General features: G+C 42.5%; 1 protein-coding gene across 1 annotated transcript in view; it reads right to left on the reverse strand.

Moving 5' to 3' along the window:
* Positions 1-21,022, reverse strand: part of RAB27A (RAB27A, member RAS oncogene family) — a 170,166-nt gene that overhangs the window by 97,452 nt on the left and 51,692 nt on the right. The window contains exon 2 of the mRNA XM_073618757.1: positions 8,919-9,032. The gene's annotated coding sequence lies outside the window, so the exon portion shown is untranslated. The remainder of the gene's footprint in view (positions 1-8,918; positions 9,033-21,022) is intronic.

The raw sequence follows: 21,022 nt of genomic DNA on the forward strand, positions 1-21,022 counted from the left end.
AACAAGGGCTTTGGCAAGTTTAAAATTTTTTTTTTTTTCAAATATTTTTTTTTTTTTTTTTTCAGGATTTTTCATGCAATTTTTTTGTTAGGTTGGCCCTCCACTTTAAGAATCGGTAAGCTGCGATATACTGAATATTTGTTTTTGGGTTTAATAGTCCAAAGTCAGCCTTACACCCCTCCTACTGAGATTGATCAGGTCCCATGGCAAGTTGCTTAGTTGGCTTCAGTCGCTTATATAACCAAACTGCGGTTTTTTTTTTGTTTTTTTTTTTAGAATATTTATAGCTCTGTCTTTCAATGCCCAACTATAATCGTAAGCATTAAATAATAATCCTGAGGTTTACTATACAATTAACAAATGGATAACTGAAAGCTAATGGTATTTGGTCACATGGTTGTGGAATTCATACCCCAGACAGCTCCTCTGTATTCCTCCCATTTTACAACTTGGCAGCAAACCAGCCAGTGCCAACCTATTCCCACACCAAAACCCTCTGAGTCAAACAGGCTGACGTCAATGGCTTAGAGCGTTCTAGTCATGTGCAAGGAAAATGTAGATTAAAAAATAAATAAAAAATAGCAGCAACGACTACTATGAAAGAGTATATTACACACTAACACAGAAATGGCATAAAATAAACTAAAACAGGAGAAAACCATGTAAATTTGGTTACACTTAGGGCTTGTATACACCAGATGCCGACAAATGCGTTTTTAAAACGCAGTACGAATGTACATGCCAAATAAAAAAAAACATGTAAATAAAACTCAGCAAAAGGAGCAACATAAATGATGCCTTAGGCAGGCCATACATGATTATTTTGTTCTTTTCCCATTCAACCTGCAAGTTTAAAAAAGTTTAAAAAAAAAGTCGCAGGAAAAGTTGCACAAGTGGAAACGGAGCCTGAATGTGATTGCTGAATTCCGAACAAAGCTACATCCCCAGTTATAAGAGGGTGTGCACACTTATGCAACCACATTATTTTATTTTTTTTTTATTTTTTACTACCCCCCGCCCCCCAAAAGATTTCAGTTTTTCAATTGGAGTTGTACAGTTTATAGGTCACATTAAAAAGGTGCAAAAAATTCTGAAGTTATTTATCTGTCTCATTTTTTTACATCACAGAAACATGAAGTTGCATCAAGTCGCATCAAAGTAGTACTGAAGTTGCCAGCAAATCGGCAGGAACTCACCCAGAAAGTCGTGACTTTCAGGTCGCAGTAGTGTGAACCAAGCCTCAATTTGCAGCGCTGTAATTTAAAACGCAACATGGCTACATGGAGGCATTTTGTACACAGACGATGTAAAGAATCCCCCCCCCCCCCCCAAGATATGTAATTTACTGCTTGTGTGATTGGCTTACCGATTTTCCCAGAACAATTCAAATTTTCAGCATCCTCTGCATCAAAAATTAAATTTTTGGTGCGATACTCTCAAAGGGAAATCACGTCTAAAGGGATGCAGACCTTACTGCTTTTCTCATTAGAGCCCTGCAGGTGCAGCAGCTGACTGATAATTATAAAACCACTCCCATACAGATTCACTTGACACACATGGACACAGAGAAACAAACAGCTATTCCTTAAGAATAACAAAAAGGTAGGCATCTGCACCAAAGTTTGTTTAAATCCCTGCAATGTACATAGTTCACCCAGAGGGGAACGTATTTCTCAACAAAAGTGGACTTATTCTTTAAAGTGACACTAGACTCTGGTTTAACCACTTGCTGACCGTCCTATAGCAGTTTCACTGCTATAGCTGTGCGTGATCCTGCACTTCCGCCTGCAGATGGCATGCCGCTTCTGCTGGGATTATTCACAGCAGAAGCCAATCTGGGGGTTCCCAGCACTAGATGTCCGCAGGCACCAGCTGATCGTTGGGCAGAGACTCAGAATGCAGCTAAAACAAGGCAGAGTTCTGTTCCTGGGGGGGGATTCTTTAAGCAAGGACCTAAATCCATCTCTTCCCCTAGTGAAAGCACCACACATAGTAAACACAAACACTTGCTAGGCACAGTTAACCCTTTGATCACCCTAGATTTTTAACCCCTTCCCAGCCAGTGTCATTAGTACAGTGACAGTGCATATTTTTTTAGCACTGATCACTGTATTAGTGTCACTGGTTCCCGCAAAGTGTCAAGAGCGTCAGTTAGTGTCCGATTGTCTGCCACAATATTGCAGTCTCGCTAAGTCGCTGATCACCACTATTACTAGTATTAAACAATAAATTAAAAAAGAAAGCTCTATTTGTGTGAAAAAAGGACATAAATTGTGTTTGGGTACAGCGTTATATGACCGCGCAATTGTCAGTTAAAATAACACAGTGCCGTGTCGCACTGGTCATGAAAGGAGGGGGGGGGTAAATCTTCCGGAGGTCAAGTGAGGTTAAAAAAAAAAAAAAAAATTATATTCATGTATTTTTAACTCAAAAAAAGTTTATGTTGCTCTCAGCCTCCTCCAAACTTCTTTTTTTTTTCCTGCCGATTTCCAGTTAAGACGGTGGCTACGCTCAATCGCCATGAGCTACTGTATGTAGGAACATAGCCACCCTCTCTTGCCCTCTACCAAAATGGACTATGGTATGTGTAGTATGCATAGATCAGTGCATACAACTGCCACTAATGTGCACTATTTGTTCCAAAGGGAAGTGATGGGGAAAATTAGAGGTTTGGATGTTAAGGAGGGCGTTACAAGGAGGAAAAAAAAAAAAAAAGAAGAAGATTCAATGAAAATAGATTACAATGCCATCATGTAGGGCATGTGTATGGAGAGAATAAGAATATTGTTTACGATCACTTTAGGTCACAAGTGACCATTTTCCTTTTTATTATACATTTTATTTTATTTTTTTTTTTCGGAGGAAGGGTGATCAACAACTTACAGTGAGGGGAAAAAGTATTTGATCCCCTGCAGATTTTGTACGTTTGCCCACTGACAAAGAAATGATCAGTCTATAATTTTAATGGTAGGTTTATTTTAACAGTGAGAGAAAGAACAACAACAGAAATATCCAGAAAATCACATTTCAAAAAAGTTATAAATTGATTTGCATTTTGATGAGTGAAATAAGTATTTGATCAAAATCAGAAAGATTTCTGGCTACGAGGTGTCTTTTAGATAGGTAACGAGCTGAGATTAGGAGCAGTCTTAAAAAGGAGTGCTCCTAATCTCAGCTTGTTACCTGTATAAAAGACACCTGTCCACAGAAGCAATTTAGATTCCAATCTCTCCACCATAGCCAAGACCAAAGAGCTGTCCAAGGATGTCAAGGACAAGATTGTAGACCTACACAAGGCTGGAATGGGCTACAAGACTAATCGCCAAGCAGCTTGGTGAGAGGGTGACAACAGTTGGTGCGATTATTCGCAAATGGAAGAAACACAAAATAACTGTCAATCTCCCTCGGTCTGGGGCTCCATGCAAGATCTCACTTCGTGGAGTTTCTATGATCATGTGAACGGTGAGGAATCAGCCCAGAACTACACGGGAGAATCTTGTCAATAATCTGAAGGCAGCTGGGACCATAGTCACCAAGAAAACAATTGGTAACACACTACGCTGTGAAGGACTAAAATCCTGCAGCGCCCGCAAGGTCCCTCTGCTCCAGAAAGCACAAGTACAGGCCCGTCTGAAGTTTTCTAATGAACATCTGAATGATTCAGAGGAGAACTGGGTGAAAGTGTTGTGGTCAGATGAGACCAAAATCAAGCTCTTTGGCATCAACTCAACTCGCCATGTTTGGAGGTGGAGGAATGCTGCCTATGACCCCAAGAACACCATCCCCACCGTCAAACGTGGAGGTGGAAACATCATGCTTTGGGGGTGTTTTCCTGCTAAGGGGACAGGACAACTTTACCACATCAAATGGGACAATGGACGGGCCTATGTGCTGCAAATCTTGGGTAAGAACCTCCTTCCCTCAGCCAGGGCATTAAAAATGGATCGTAGATGAGTATTCCAGCATGACAATGACCCACAACACACAGCCAAGGCAACAAAGGAGTGGCTCGGGAAGAATCACATTAAGGTCCTGGATTGGTCTAGCCAGTCTCCAGACCTTAATCCCATAGAAAATATGTGGAGGGAGCTGAAGGATCGAGTTACCAAACATCGGCCTCAATCTTAATGACTTGGAGATGACCTGAAAAGAGGAGTGGGACAAAATCCCTGCTGAGATGTGTGCAAACCTGGTGGCCAACTACAAGAAACGTCTGACCTCTGTGATTGCCAACAAGGGTTTTGCCACCAAGTGCTAAATCATGTTTTGTGAAGAGGGCAAATACTTATTTCACTCATTAAAACGCAATTCAATTTATACCTTTTTTTAAATACATTTTTCTGGATTTTTTTGTTATTCTGTCTCACTGTTAAAATAAACCTCCCATTACAATCATAGACTGATCATTTCATTGTCAGTGGGCAAACATACAAAATCAGCAGGGGATCAAATACTTTTTTCCTCACAGTACATCTGCTACATTGCTGCTAAGTAGTATGACTTTCAACAGAAATATTGCAACTGCAGTAGAATAATAAAAAAACACAAACACAAAACACAAACACACACACACAATGCTAAGACAGGACGGATGACAGGTCTGTGCTGCGTTTGCTTTCATACAATGAAAACAGCCTGATGACAGGGGGAGATTATTTCAACGACCGTCTGTGCAGCACAAATAACTTTCCCGAGTCACTGGGAGGGGAGGCCTGCCATCCAAATCAATAAGGCATGACATGCTTTTCATGCCAGCATTTTTTATACAAATAACTGTAATATGATTTTTGTTTTACAAGAAGATTTTGTTGAAAAAAAATGTAAAAATGTGTCAGTTTTATATTAATTTTTTTTTTTCCTTTTTTTTTTCTTTTTTTTTTTTTAAACAGACTATTTTTTTTACATTTTTTATAACAGATTTCAAAATTAAAGAAAAACCATAACATATTTACACAAAAGAAAACAGATCAGTTAAAAAAAAAAAAGTTTATTTATCATCCAGCCCTTCAAGAGTAGAAAGAAGGGAGGGCAAAAAAAAATAAATAAAAAAAGTGTTTCCTTTTAGTTTACAGTTTACAGCAGAACTCTAAGCAAACCGCTAGATGAAGTCTAGGTATGATTTTTACTGCATAAGTCCAGTAAAGTATGCGTATCTTATACCTGAGCAATTGCTAGTGATGCTGCAAATCACTGTAGTAGCCGACGATCTTCTGGGTCCTGAGAATGGAGAGGCAGGGCAGTGATATTATGATCCTGCCCCTCTTCCAATCAGAGAACGCTGTGTATTAATTGAAAAAAAATACAAGGCATTCTGTGAATGGCAGTAATGCTGAACAAGATGCAGAAGGGATTAAGAAGTCACATGCTCTGCACTACCGCCATTCACAGAACGCATTGTATTCATTAAAAAAAAAAAATAATGCCCCGTACACACGAACGGACATTCCGACAACAAAATCCATGTTTTTTTTCCTACGGATGTTGGCTCAAACTTGTCTTGCATACACACGGTCAAGAACGGATTTTGTCGTCGGAAAATTTGAGATCCAGATCTCAAATTGTGTGCGACGGAAATTCCGATGGAAAATGTCCGATGGAGCCTACACACGGTCAGAATTCCCAACAACAAGCTCCCATTAAACATTTTCCATCGGAAAATCCGACCGTGTGTACGGGCATAACATTTGTCCTGTGAATGGTGGCAGTGATGAGCAAGCAACCCCCTGCAGTGACTGTGCAGAAGAAGGGAAGTCCCTCAGCACAAGACCTGGAAGATAGTGGTGATCACTCTAGTAACAGCAACTACTACAGGGACTTGTAACTTCACAACAATCTCTCTAGTATGAGCTATGAACTATTGTCTAAGATGGATCAATGGAACTATGCAATCAAAATTTGGACCAGACTTAATTTTTAAGATCCATTCACATTTGCTAGACAGCAAAGCCAGGTACCCTGACCCCACTACTCCCTAATATTATATATATATATATATATATATATATATATATATATATATATATATATATTTATTTATTTATTTATTTATTTTTAACTGTGGCTTCCCTAAAACCTTTTGCCTTGAATTCCTCAAGATATCGCAGTGCACTTTCTGATGTCCCTGCTCCTACATTCCGTAGGTTTGGGCTTATCCACCTCTGCTGCTGCTTGTTGATCATTACCCCACCCCTCACCAGTAAAACGAAAGAGAGAGAGAGAGAGAGCGCACAAACCACTGGTGACAAGTCCTTTTCCCTCTGCTTGGTTTTTTGGACACTGGTTCCACAGTATAGGTCCCTTTAAAAGCAATACAGAATGATCATGGCCATGCTGCTGCCTGTGATTTGCTAATAGGGGAGCAGCAGCAGACTGTTGAGGTCATCCCTGAGCCGTGCATAGCCTCCTTGACGTATATTGCCACCCCTTCTCCTAATTTGAATCGTGTCATGCGGAGCACTAAAGAAGGCAAATATCAAGACAGACCAAAGTTGAAGCAAAGCACAAACTAATTTGAAACTGACCTTAAGACTAGGTTCATATCTGTGCAGTGCAGTTCCATGCCTATTCCCGCAGCAGCCACCACCCGCACAGAAAAAATGCAGGAGATGCGTGTGAGTGCCATTAAGCCTAAGGGCATGCCGCATGCACTGGAAAATCACTCCCGCACTGGAAATAGTGCAGTGCAGGTAGATGCCTGTGTTTAAGGAGACATGGCAGCCCATCCAAATCAACGGGCTACCATGTCCATGCAAAACGCAGCATGCAGAGCTGCATCAATGTGAACCCAGCCTTATAGTGGCTCCTTGGTCAGGTCTGCAAAAATTATAAGCCAGCAGCTACAAAAATTGTAGCTGCTGTCTTTTAATAAACAGACACTCACCTGCCCAAGGATCCAGCGCCATCCTCACCCAGGCTGGTTTTTCAACAGTCCCAGCATGTTAACTGTAGGCAGCCGGCTGTGACACCTTGTGGCTTCACACTGCGCATGCTCAGGCCACGCTGCATTTTGTGAATGGTCCTGCAGCCTACTGGGACCTGTGACGTGTCCCAGAAGGTTGGGGGCGGAGGTAGAGAACTCCAAAATTTCTCGGACGTGAACAGAACTAATGATTTTCGTTTAAACACTTGCTGACCCACCCACAGTAGATATACTGCGGCAGAGCGGCCACTCTGTGCCAGATCACATACCTAGTACATGATCTGACACTTCCGGGTCTGGGACACGCACTGCCGGCCTGCTCCGATCACACACAGCAGGAGCCCAGAGGTGGGTACTGCAGACTCAATGTCTGCTGGTATTAAGTACAATAATAGTCCCATCAGGAACTAATTAGGGGAGGCCGCAACCCCTTCATTCCTAAGCGCGGACTTGTTGTATATACTAACTCAATGTCTGCTGGTACCCACTGATTGTTCAGTACACAGGCAGAAAGGCGACCCGCCTAAGTAAACAAGGCAGATCGCTGTTCTGTCAGTAGGGAAGGCATTGATCCTGTGTGTCTGCAAAGCAGGAACACGGATCTATGCCTTCCTTTAGTAAAAGCGCCTCCCTTACAGTACAAAAGCATTGCCTAGGAACACATATAACCCTTTGATTGTCCCTGATGTTAACCCCTTCCCGAGCAGTGTCATTAGTACAGTGACGGTGCATATTTTTTAGCATTGATCACTGTATTAGTGTCACTGGTCCCCAAAAAGCGTCAGTGTCCAATTTGTCTGCCGCAATCCCGCCATAAGTTGTAGATCGCGGACATAAGACCCCTTTCACACTGAGACGCTTTTTATAGGCGATTAAGCGCTAAAAATAGCGCCTGTAAAGTTCCTCTCACGCCTCCCCAGTGTGAAAGCTTGAGTGCTTTCACACTGGGACGGTGCGCTTGTGGGATGGAAAAACAAAGTCCTGCAAACAGCACCTTTGGGGAAGTTTGGGTGTATACACCACTCCTAAAACACCCTGCCCATTTAAATGAATGGGCAGTGCTGCTGAAGCACCTGCAAAGCAACACGGTGCTTTTAACCCTTTCTTTGGACTCTAGCGGGGGTTAAAAGCGCCCCACTAGCGGCCGAAAAGTGCTGCTAAAACTAGCGGAGCTTTACCGATAATGGACCCCCGCCCAGTGTGAAAGTACCCTTACTAGTAAAAAAAAAAAATCAATAAAAATATCCCATAGTTTGCAGGCGCTATAAATTTTGCGCATACCAATTAATATACGCTTATTGGGATTTTTTTTTTTACGAAAAAATATGTAGCAGAATACATATTGATCTAAAATTGATGAAGAAATGTATTTTTCTTCAGTTTTTTTACTGGATATGTTTTATAGCAGAAATGAAAAAATATATATTTTTTTTTTCCCAAAATTGTCTGCTTTTTTGTTTATAGCGCAAAAAGTAAAAACCGCAGAGGTGATCAAATGCCGCCAAAAGAAAGCTCTATTTGTGGGGAAAAGGGACATAAATAATTGTGTACAGCGTCGCATGACTGCGCACTTGTCGGTTAAAGTAATGCAGTAGCGTATTGCTAAAAAAAAAAAAAAAAAAAAAAAACGGTCAGGAAGGGGGTAAATCTTCCGGAGGGCAGATGGTTAATGTATACTGTTTTCATATGAGAAAAATCAGATATGAAAGACTGCACATGATCAGAAACAATAAAACAACAAAATAAAGTCTTTGTTGTATGAGAAATTTTGTTGCATTAGTTCTATCCTCTGTTTTGACTTTGCTGTGAAACAATGAGGAAAACTGTACGATCGTTCGCCTGATTATCTTATTGTGTGTACCCACTATTACGCCGGCAGCAGAAAATAAACGTCACCCAGACGTGGAGTTTTCAGTTTGAGAAGATAGAACAAACAAATGGTAAAAAGCTAAAAGAAACAGGGAAAAACACAAACCCAAGAAGGAGAAGGAGGCCATACCTTGCTCTGAGGAAACACGCTCTTTTCTCCGTCTGAAGGCTCAGGTGGACACACGGTTCAGATCTCCTTATTCATTCCACATATCAGCGCCCAAAAAATGCGAACTCTGTGTTGCTGGTGAAAAAAAAAAAAAGAAAAATCATATAAAGAGCATCTGATTGGAGTGTGCAGGAAGCACTGAGGCGCTCACAAAAGCCATTCTCACTGAAAAGTCCATCTAATTCCTCTCAGCTGTTTGTCATGTGGTCTTGCTGACTGATCAAATGATTTCCCTTTGACAAGCTTAGCAACACTGCCTATTATTCCTCCACTGTGTAGCCTCCTCCATGAGCGCCGACGCCACAGGCTAACCAAACTCAGTTTAAAGCAAATTGGCCCAAAAAAAAAAAATATGAGCGCAAGAAAAAAAAAAAAAAAGAGAACGATCTGTATGTGGGTGGGGACCAATTGCATCATACTGAAGTTTTTAAAACACACTAAACAACATTTCTCAAGTGAGGGGGGGGTAAACATTCATGTGCTGACAACGCGCTCCCAGAACAAAGGCCACTCTTGGCCTGGGCTAAAGGTTGGTAGCCAGTGGCACCAGCTTTCGATCATGTGACCACTGTGGATTGCTGATCCTTCCCACTCAGTGTTCCAAACTGTTCCATTCACATTTGTGCGACTTGTCATGCAACTTTAGACCCCTAACGTCGCATGACAAGTTGCACTCCATGCTTTCCAAAAAGTACAGCTCATATCTATGCAACTTAAAGTTGCAGCGACTTCAAAGTAGTTCATGCGTTCCTTCCATTCCAATCAGCAGGGGATCTGTACACTGATCAGAGCAGGTGGATGACAGGTCTGCGCCTGCTCAGTTTCAGCAGAGTTGACACGGATAGACCCATCTCCATTCTATGAGTGGCCAGGTGCAAAACGGACTCCACTGTCTGTTTACACCCAGCTGTCTCCAATCCGGTCCGCCCAAGCAGGAGAGAACGCAGTCCTCCTCAGACCTGGAGGTAGGCAGGTGCAAACAGACACAAGTCTGTTTACATATGCCGGTCTAAAGGAATGCATGGACTATATGATTAGATCAGTTTGAAAAACTGACAGGCAGACCTGATCAGATCTACCATGTAAAAGGACTCTAATGGAGTTGGAGATGAAACGACACGGACATGTTTGTACTGCATATCGCAGCCTAGGGTGACAACCATCCTTCCATAGATACATTGGAAAAGTGCCATAGCTACCCAGAGTGTTGCTGGAAACTGTACAAATGCTTGTTGGATCTATTATTTGCACATGAAGATGGATTTTCGATGTAAAGATTAATTGCATTACACAGAGATCCCATCCTCATTCTTTTCCGATTATCATTGGTGGATCGATTGGGAGCCCACGGTTGATGTGAATCTCGGTGTATAACATGGCAGGAATGGCTCACTCTACTTTCAGTGTGATAGAGGAAAAAATATTATATATATATATATATATATATATATATATATATATATATATATATATATATATATATATATATATATATATATATATATATATATATATATATATATATATTACAAAAAACTTACACATGTATATAACTGTAGACATTAGTGCAAGGGTCTCAAACTGGCAGCCTTCCAGCTGTTGCAAAAAGTCCCATCATGCCTCTGCCTGTGGGAGTCATGTTTGTAACTGTCATCCTTGCAATGCCTCATGGGACTTGTAGTTTCACAACAGCTGGAGGGCCACCAGTTTGAGACCCCTGCATTAGTGGGACATCCCCCACCAGTCATTTTATTCTAGTAGGCTGGGTTTACATATATGTGGGGCCGGTTTCTGGGCAGAGTCCGGTGCAGTTTCTAATCAGCTGTTTCGGTGCAAATTTGACACTTAAATCGCATCTGAACCAGACTGAAAAACACACAAGACCCTTTTATACTTCATCCACACACAAAACAAATAATGCTGTGCTAGTTCTAATAAATCTATCCAACCACTTAGTTTATCAATTCTCCTGTGCAAATAAGTGGCAACATAATGACATGTGAATCTACAATAATATGATGCATTCATGTGTATTTCTTCTTGCAATATAAATCCTGTGCTTGAGTGAAGTCAAATATTTAATGAAAATGTCAGAAACAAGTTGTAACTTCTCTTCACCAATTCTCAAAAATGCATGCTTTGTATCTATTCACCTCAGTGCTCCCCCATAAGAAATGCGCTCACCTCACAGAGTGTGACCTCATACTTAAGTTTGATCAAATAAAGTTTTTTAGTCACTCCGGACTAACAGATTATGCTTTCTTCCTCGTTGCTCCATTGATGTACCTCCATTATGACTCAATATATATGAGAGAAAAAGAGCTCTAAATAGTGCTTATATCGTTTTCAAACAATATTCAGTTTATTAAAAAATGTGCATAGAGCTCACATTTAAAAAGGTGCTCACAGTGTTGCCAACCGCCAGTATTTTTACTGACAGCCAGTAAAAAAACAGGCATTTTTCTCCTGCCAAAAGAAAAGGGATTGCCAGTTAAAAATATGGTTGTGATGCTCGGCTCAGCACTGCACATGCGCAGTTATGGTTTGGAGCCAGCCGAGACCATCCGAGTGTATGCTACAGTGTGTGTGGGTGGCACCGGCAGGGGGCCGGTCTGGTGGAGGCAGTGCCTGAGCATGTTGTGCGATGCAAAGAGGCCAAGGGGAGCGGTCGGAGCTTCGTTTATGCAGTATTGGGAGCAAGGTAGGCCGGGAACGGGACTCTCAGTGCTGTTTGGACACGAGTGGACCGCCTGGCATTGGGGAGAGACTGTCACTGTGACTCGTGTCATGAGATGTCATTGTCATCTGCGCTGCTGTCACTGTGAGAGTCAGAGTCAACTTCATGCATGTGTCTGCCCATTCTAATTTCTTGTCCTCCTGAGCTGCTTACTATATTAAAATAAAATATGAAATATGTTTTTTGCCTCAATATATCTACCTTAATTCACATTGCTAATTGCATATTGCACTTGTTTGTAGTCTAAATACTGAAATATGCACATAAAACAGCAATTTTGTAAATGTCAGTAAAAACTTTGTTGTGCCAGTAAATGTGTCTCGTGTCAGTGAATTTCAATCTGGTAGGTTGGCAACACTGGTATATCATAAAACCACGATGCTGCAGCTACTTCGTGCCTCTCCGTGAGAGATGCAAAAACATCTTGCCAAACCAATCTGCCCCTCCACTACGCATTACATCACAGGGTCTCGTGACTCATCAGGGGAATCCCCGATGAGTTACGAAAACCCTGAAACTGAGCTGCAGCACAGTGGCCAAGACCATACAGAGGTTTAACAGGACAGATTCTACTCAGAACAGGCCTCGCCATGGTCGGCCAAAGAAGTTGAGTGCATGTGCTCAGCGTCATATCCAGGGGTTGTCTTTGGGAAATAGACATATATGAGTGCTGTCAGCAATGCTACAGAGGTTGGAGTGGTGGGGGGGGGGGGTCAGCCTGTCAGTGCTCAGACCATACGCCGCACACTGCATCAAACTGGTCTGCATAGCTGTCATCCCAGAAGGAAGCCTCTTCTAAAGATGATGCAAAAGAAGCCTGCAAACAGTTTGCTGAAGACAAGCAGACTAAGGACATGGATTACTGGAACCATGTCCAGTGGTCTGATAAGGCCAAGATAAACTTATTTGGTTCAGCTGGTGTCAAGCGTGTGTGGCAGCAACCAGATGAGGAGTACAAAAACAAGTGTGTCTTGCCTACAGTCAAGCATGGTGGTGGGAGTGTCATGGTCTGGGGCTGCACGAGTGCTGCCAGCACTGGGGAGCTACAGTTCATTGAGGGAACCATGAATGCCAACATGTACTGTGACATACTGAAGCAGAGCATGATCCCATCCCTTCAAAGACTGGGCCGCAGGGCAGTATTCCAACATGATAACGACCCCAAACACACCTCCAAGACGACCACTGCCTTGCTAAAGAAGCTGAGGGTAAAAGGTGATGGACTGGCCAAGCATGTCTCCAGACCAAAACCCTATTGAGCATCCTCAAACAGAAGGTGGAGGAGCACAAGGTCTCTAACTTCCACCAGCTCCGTGATGTCCTCATGGAGGAGTGGAAGAGGACTCCGGTGGCAACCTGTGAAGCTCTGGTGAACTCCATGCCCAAGAGGGTTAAGGCAGTACTGGAAAATAATGGCGGCCACACAAAATATTGACACTTTGGGCCCAATTTGGACATTTTCACTTAGGGGTGTACTCACTTTTGTTGCCAGCGGTTTAGACATTAATGGCTGAGTGTTGAGTTATTTTGAGGGGACAGCACATTTACACTGTTATACAAGCTATACACTCACTACTTTACATTGTAGCAAAGTGTCATTTCTTCAGTGTTGTCACACGAAAAGATACAATATTTACATAAAATGTGAGGGGTGTACTCACTTTTGTGAGATACTGTATGTGAACCGAGCCGAATACTTCTATTTTATATGACTCTTCTGACACCATTAACATTCCGAGTTTATGGAAAATCTCCGCAGAATTCAAGGGTGAGCACAACTTACACAAACATTGCCCCAAAGGTGGTTATTGGGTCATGCTGAAATCATGTGATGCTCCCTCATTACACAAGGAATTTGTCACGTAGACTATAAAATACAGGATTTCATTTACAATAACTGTTTTTCATTCAGCATAGAGGAGAATTAAGAAATATGATGAAACAAAGCAACTAGAGTGTGAGGAAAGACCAACCAAACACTGAGCTATTTCATTGTACAAATTCACTAGGAGAAGGCTGACAACAGAAAATAATACATGTAGAATTTGTTTAAGAGGATATTTCCAAACTGTGACCAAAGTTACATGTATACGCCTGTACTGTCAACCAATTACAAACCTGACATGGAAGTGTGGCTAGGCACCCAGTCTATCCTCTGAGAAAGTTAAAGGATAACTAAACCTTTGTTTTAAATAACAAACAGGTCATAATTACCTCCTCTGTGCAGTTGGTTTTGCACAGTGTCCCCCTGATCCTCCTCTTCTGGGGTCCCTCAGCGGCTCCTCCTCTTTTCAAGTTCCCCTACTGGAGAAGCATTCTCCCTGGGGGTACTCGTGCTGGCGCGTTCCCGTGTCCTGTTGCTGCATCTATTGACACAGACAACAGGACTCGGCCCCGCCCCCCGCATCATTGTCTTTGATTGACAGCAGCGGGAGCCAATGGCTGCGCTGCTATCAATCTATATAATCGTGACCCGAGACACCAGCTGGAGCTGGTGTGCTCGTTCCCGGTGCTGGAAAGACCAGGCTCAGGCGAGTAAAGGGGAGTCTGGGGGGGTGCTGCACTATAGAAGGTTTTTCACCTTAATGCACAGAATGCATTGGGGTGAAAAACCACAAGGGTTTACAACCCCTTTAATATCATCAGTCATATCCTGTCCATTTCTCATCTGATCTCTGGCTTACATTGATGACATCAGCGTAGCAGTGGGACTTCCACAACATCCAGTTCGATACATAACTTCCGGTATGCATCTGATTTTTGCATCTGATTTTTGTCAAAAGCTTGTGTGCAGGATTTTGTCTAGCATACTAACTATCCGCAAATTGTCGTTTGACGAAGACGAACGTAGTGACGTACTATGAGAGTATAAAGAGGAAGTTCATTTCTTAAGCGCCACCTTTTGGGCCCCTTCTGCTAATTTCATGTTAGTAGACGTTTGGTGATCGTACAAAACAAATGCCTTTTAAAATACGTTTGGCATAACTACATGCAAAGCAGCTTCATTATTATCCCATTAAAGATGAAAATTTTGACATTTCATCAATTGCCGCGTCACTAATGTTAATTCTAGATTACGAACAGTAATTTACAAGACCAAACTCTTCCCAGTCGTTTCTTGATTCTGAGCATGCGTGGTTGTACTTTTGACTTGTGTGACGGATTTCTGTACTGACCATCCAAAAATCAGACGTTGGAGTTCACATCAGAGGAAAATTTTATAGCCTGCACATCCAGCTTTTGTCTGAAGTAAAAGTCAAATCGTCCGTAGTAACGATCCGAAAATCTGCAGACAGCTCATCTTCAGACTTTTCCCTTCTGATTTTCGTACCGTGTGTACGAGGCCTTACACATTGATGCATGCATACTGGCTGCCTTCGTGCCGAGATGTAAGAGAATTTTATATAATTTTACGTCTGTAGTTTATAAATATTACACTATGAGCATTTTCCCTCTGGTCTCCATGCATGAGTGATGGTATTTCTGAGGAGGTGACACCAAAGATGCATTGTTTACTACCACTGACGCCAGGACTATTTCTACTCCCAATGGCCAAAGTCCAGCGGACTGTAAACTGGCCCTTCGTTTAGAAAGTTTGGAGACCCCTGGTATAGTGTTTCACTGGTTCTCTGGGTGAATCACATGTTCATTTAAGGTGAAGGACAAGAAGTTTTTGGACACATTTGTTATATCATGAATAGCTTTCAGTGTTATTGTTCACTAAAAAGACTGAATGGTATAAATTATTCACACGAGACTTTGATCGGAATTTGAACCCATCACCAATTGTGTACTTTGTTTTACCAATTGTTGATGCATGTATTAGAACATTGAAGATATATTGATTAAGCACATCGCGCCCCCCTTTTTTTTTTTTAAAAACTAATTATTAATTAGGGAGTCCAGGAAGTCGTTGAAAGAGATGGCCAGTAGACAGGGAGCAATTCACAGTGTGAAAGGAGATTTTTCAAGTAATCTTATATTGGATTGTCACTAATAACTTGTTGTTTGTATTGTTATTATAATGCAGATGTTAGAAGTGTACGCTGTGACCATAGGTTTCCTTTAAAGATAAACTCCAGGTGCCATTTTACCAGCTTAAGGATTTGTATTTCTGTCCATCCAGCCTGGATATTTACATCACTCTGCAACACAGCAGAACCAATCCCTCCATCTGTGTGGAAGTTCCACAGCAGGCACCCACAACTACCTGCAGGAGCAGCCAATCTGGAAAACTGCAATTAATTACAGTGGGAGTAAACTCCCATCTCGGACTTCTACCTTCAAAGTCCTGTGGCGTAAGCCGCGCATGGGAGTGACATCATTGCGGCTCTGGCCACTCACAGAGCCGGAGTCCGCGAACCCGGAAGGAAAGCCAGGTGAATATGGAAGCTCTCTCAGCTGTGATAGTGCAGCGCTGGAGAGCTTTGTATTCAGATACATTTCTCATAATGCTAGTATGCAATGCATACTAGCACATTATGGCTTCACCTTGCAGGTTGCAAACCCCCCCCCAAAAAAATAAAAAATAAAACACAGAGTGAATGACTACCGCTTTAACTCTCTGGCTCTGCAGTAAGCGGATGACGTCCAATCTCCTAGGACACTAGCAAATAACTGGTGCATGATGGGAACTTTGTTCACTAATGTCCAGAATCTACTGTAGGCAGCAGTATTGTCATGTTTCAGGATTAACCCTGTGTCCCCCCAATGAACTATAAAAGAAATAAATAGGATTTTTATAACAGCTTACCTGTATAATCCTTTCCTTGGAGTACATCATGGGAAACAGAGCCTTAAGTAATTACTACATGGGTTATAGGCCACCTTTAGGTGATGGACACTAGTATACCCAATCCAGGAAGTTCACTCCCTATATAAAACCCCTCCTCCTTCCAGGAGCACATCAGTTTTTGTAGCAAAGCAATATACTTAAACCCCAAAAAGAGGAGAGGGACCTCCGTGTCCCATGATGTACTCCAAGAAAAGGATTTTACAGGTAAGCCGTTATAAAAATCCTATTTTCTTTATCGTACAGTACATCATGGGACACAGAGCCTTAAGTAATTACTTAATGGGACTTCCCAAAGCAATGCTACTTGAGGGGACGGAGACACAACCCGGAGGGTACCCCCAGACTTGAGGATCTATACTGCTGCCTGCAGCACACTGTGCCCAAAGACGATATCCTCATACCTCCTTACATCCACTTGATAAAACTTGGTGAATGAATGTACTGAAGACCAAGTTGCGGCCTTACAGATCTGAGCAATGGAGGCCTGGTGACGCACTACCCAAGAAGCACTAACCGCCCTTGTAGATTGCGCCTTAACTTGAAAAGGGGGAATCTTACCCCTTAAATTATAAGTTTGAATTATAACTTGCTGAATCCACTTAGCGACAGTGGATTTCGACGCTCCCTGTCCTTTCTTAGGACCCTCTGGCAGAATAAATAAGACATCAGTCTTAAGAATCTGAGCAGTTGTCTTTAAATAGATTTTGACTGCTCTCACCACATAAAGACAATGTAGTGACTTTTCTTCCCCGGGAAATGGTTTTGGAAAAAACGATGGCAGGACAATATCTTGGTTCAGATGAAAACCTGAAACCACTTTTGGCAAAAAGTCTGGACGAGGGCGTAACACCACCCTGTCCTCATGAATAATCAAATATGGCTCTTTACAAGAAAGAGCAGCCAATTCCGAAACCCTCCTTGCTGAGGATACAGCAACCAAAAATACCAACTTCCTTGTCAGAAGGACTAAGAGAATATGTTGTATTGGTTCAAATGGCTGTTTTTGTAACACAGACAAAACTAAGTTCAAGTCCCAAGGGTTCAAAGGAGGTTTGACAGGCGGATTAAGCCACATCACCCCTAAAGAATGTGTAGCAAGCGTTCTTTGAAATAAGACCGATAAAGCTGAGACTTGGCCTTGGCCAATTTCATCTCTACCCCTATTTGTAGAAAGGCAAAAAAATCTGCTTATGATATACAGTGGGGACGGAAAGTATTCAGACCCCTTAAATTTTTCACTCTGTTATATTGCAGCCATTTGCTAAAATCATTTAAGTTCATTTGTTTTCCTTTTCCTTGTTTTCCTGGTTCTACACCTTAATTTGAGTTCAGCTGTGTTTGATTATACAGATTGGACTTGATTAGGAAAGCCACACACCTGTCTATACAAGACCTTACAGCTCACAGTGCATGTCAGAGTAAATGAGAATCATGAGGTCAAAAGAACTGCCTAAAGAGCTCAGAGACAGAATTGTGGCAAGGCACAGATCTGGCCAAGGTTACAAAAAAATATCTGCTGCACTTAAGGTTCCTAAGAGCCCAGTGGCCTCCATAATCCTTAAATGGAAGACGTTTGGGATGACCAGAACCCTTCCTAGAGCTGGCCGTCTGGCCAAACTGAGCTATCGGGGCAGAAGAGCCTTGGTGAGAGAGGTAAAGAAGAACCCAAAGATCACTGTGGCTGAGCTCCAGAGATGCAGTTGGGCGATGGGAGAAAGTTGTAGAAAGTCAACCATCACTGCAGCCCTCCACCAGTTGGGGCATTATGGCAGAGTGGCCCGACAGAAGCCTCTCCTCAGTGCAAGACACATGAAAGCCCGAATGGAGTTTGCTAAAAAACACCTGAAGGACTCCAAGATGGTGAGAAATAAGATTCTTTGGTCTGATGAGACCAAGATAGAACTTTTTGGCCTTAATTCTAAGCGGTATGTGTGGAGAAAACCAGGCACTGCTCATCACCTGTCCAATACAGTCCCAACAGTGAAGCATGGTGGTGGCAGCATTATGCTGTGGGGGTGTTTTTCAGCTGCAGGGATAGGATGACTGGTTGCAATCGAGGGAAAGATGAATACGGCCATGTACAGGTATATCCTGGATGAAAACCTTCTCCAGAGTGCTCAGGACCTCAGACTGGGCCAAAGGTTTACCTTCCAACAAGACAATGACCCTAAGCACACAGCTAAAATAACGAAGGAGACGCTTCACAACAACTCCCTGACTGTTCTTGAATGGCCCAGCCAGAGCCCTGACTTAAACCCAATTGAGCATCTCTGGAGAGACCTAAAAATGGCTGTCCACTAACGTTTACCTTCCAACCTGACAGAACTGGAGAGGATCTGCAAGGAGGAATGGCAGAGGATCCCCAAATCCAGGTGTGAAAAACTTGTTGCATCTTTCCCAAACAGAGCTGTATTAGATCAAAAGGGTGCTTCTACTAAATACTGAGCAAAGGGTCTGAATACTTAGGACCATGTGATATTTCAGTTTTTTTTAATAAATCTGCAAAAATGTCAACAATTCTGTGTTTTTCTGTCAATATGGGGTACTGTGTGTACATTAATGAGGAAAAAAATGAACTTAAATTATTTTAGCAAATTGCTGCAAAATACCAAAAAGAGTGAAAAATTTAAGGGGGTCTGAATACTTTCCGTCCCCACTGTATCTCCGAGGGTGCCAAGCCTTGGATTCACACCAGGAAACAGGTAACCACCAACTGAGGCTTTGGGACACTCTTGGGGACAGCCGCATTGGCAAGTCTAAAGCTTGAATTGTTTTGTTCCAAGTAGACAGGATACTGTTTTGCAACAGTCTTGAATGGAACTGGGCATAGGGAACTGCTTTGAATGAAGCCACCATCTTTCCTAGCAACCTCATGCAAAGGCGGATGGAGGGATCGCCTTTTGACCTGACTATCTGCACCAGCTCTCTTATGGAGTTGATCTTCACCTGAGGCAAGAACACCTTTTCCTGGGCTGTGTCTATGATCAGACCCAAGTACTCCAGCCTTTTTAGCGGTATTAAGAAAGATTTCTCTAGGTTGAGAATCCAACCCAAACTTTCCAGGTACCTGGTTGTAAGGTGTACGCTTTGCTCCAAATGAGCCACCGACTGGTCTATTAGCAATAGATCGTCTAGGTACGCCAACACTGGCATGCCTTGTGCCCTTAACCTGGCTAGAGGTAGGGCCAGCATTTTTGTGAACACCTGGGGTGCTGTAGCTAGCCCGAAGGGCAGGGCTACAAACTGGAAATGCTGCTGTTCTAACTCGAACCACAGAAACCTTTGGTGAGCGGGAAATATAGAAAAATGCAGATATGCATCCCTGATGTTGATAGATGCCAGAAGTTCTCCTCCTAGAAGGATAGAAACTACTGAAATGATCGTCTCCATGCGAAAGGAGCAGATCTTTAGGAACTGATTTACATTTTTTAGATCTAGAATGGGTCTGACATCTCCATTTGGTTTTGGTAACATAAAAAGATTTGAATAAAACCCCAAACCTTGCTCTTTTGTGGGGATCTGTATGATCACCCCTTGAGATATTAAACGCTCTAGTGCCTGAAACAGAGATTGTCTTTTCTCTGGATCTTTGGGAATGGTTGACCTCAGGAAATGAGACGGTGGAAAGTCTCGAAATTCCAGCTTGTACCCCAGCGTTACCGTGGAGATGACCCATCTGTCCTGAATTTCCTCTTGCCAGACTTCTGAAAACTGCAGTCTTCCCCCCACATTGGTGAGGGGGGGTTGCCTTTTCATGATGAGGCTTTAGGATTCTGCTTTGCAGGTTTCCGGCCCCAGGACTTTTGAGCCTGGGTCTGACCCTGAAGTTTTCCTCTAGAGACTGACGGTGGAGGCCGTTGCCACTGCCTAGAGGCAGAAACCTCTGGCACAGGGGAAAGAGCCCGTTTAAATGAAGGGCGTTTATACTTCGTTTTCACTGGCAAAAGAGTACTTTTCCCACTAGAAATTGTTTGGATATATTTGTCCAAATCTTCCCCAAATAGCCGCTCCCCATTAAAAGGGAACGCAGTTAGGTGGTTTTTACATGGTGTTTCGGCTGACCAATTTTTTAAACCACAGGATTCCACGCATATGTAGTAGCATAAGCGTAAGGCGGGACGCCTGGTGAATAGAATCTTTAATGGCATCTATGTGGGATCCTTAAGCATTTGTGCATTGTCTGCTGGACAAGTTAGGCTTTTACTCACGCTGGAAATCGCAGCGTCAACTGCTGGTACTTTGCATTTTTTGGTAAATTTTTCCTCCATGGGATAGAGAGATGAAAATCTCTTTGGAGGGAGAAAATGCTTAACCGGGTGATCCCATTCAGCAAAAATAAGCTGTTCTAGTAATGCATGCACAGGAAATGCATGCAAAGGCTGTGAAGGTTTTAAGGAACCCAAGGAAGAAACTGAGCTTTCAGGAGACTCCGTTAGGGGTAGCATGAAAGTAGAACGAACCAACTCCATAAGAGATTGTATCAGCAATTTCTCCGATTGTGAGGCTGAAAAAGGTTCAACATCTACCGTTGTT

The sequence above is a fragment of the Aquarana catesbeiana genome, linkage group LG03 (assembly GCF_042186555.1).
Source record: "Aquarana catesbeiana isolate 2022-GZ linkage group LG03, ASM4218655v1, whole genome shotgun sequence".
NCBI lineage: Eukaryota > Metazoa > Chordata > Amphibia > Anura > Ranidae > Aquarana > Aquarana catesbeiana.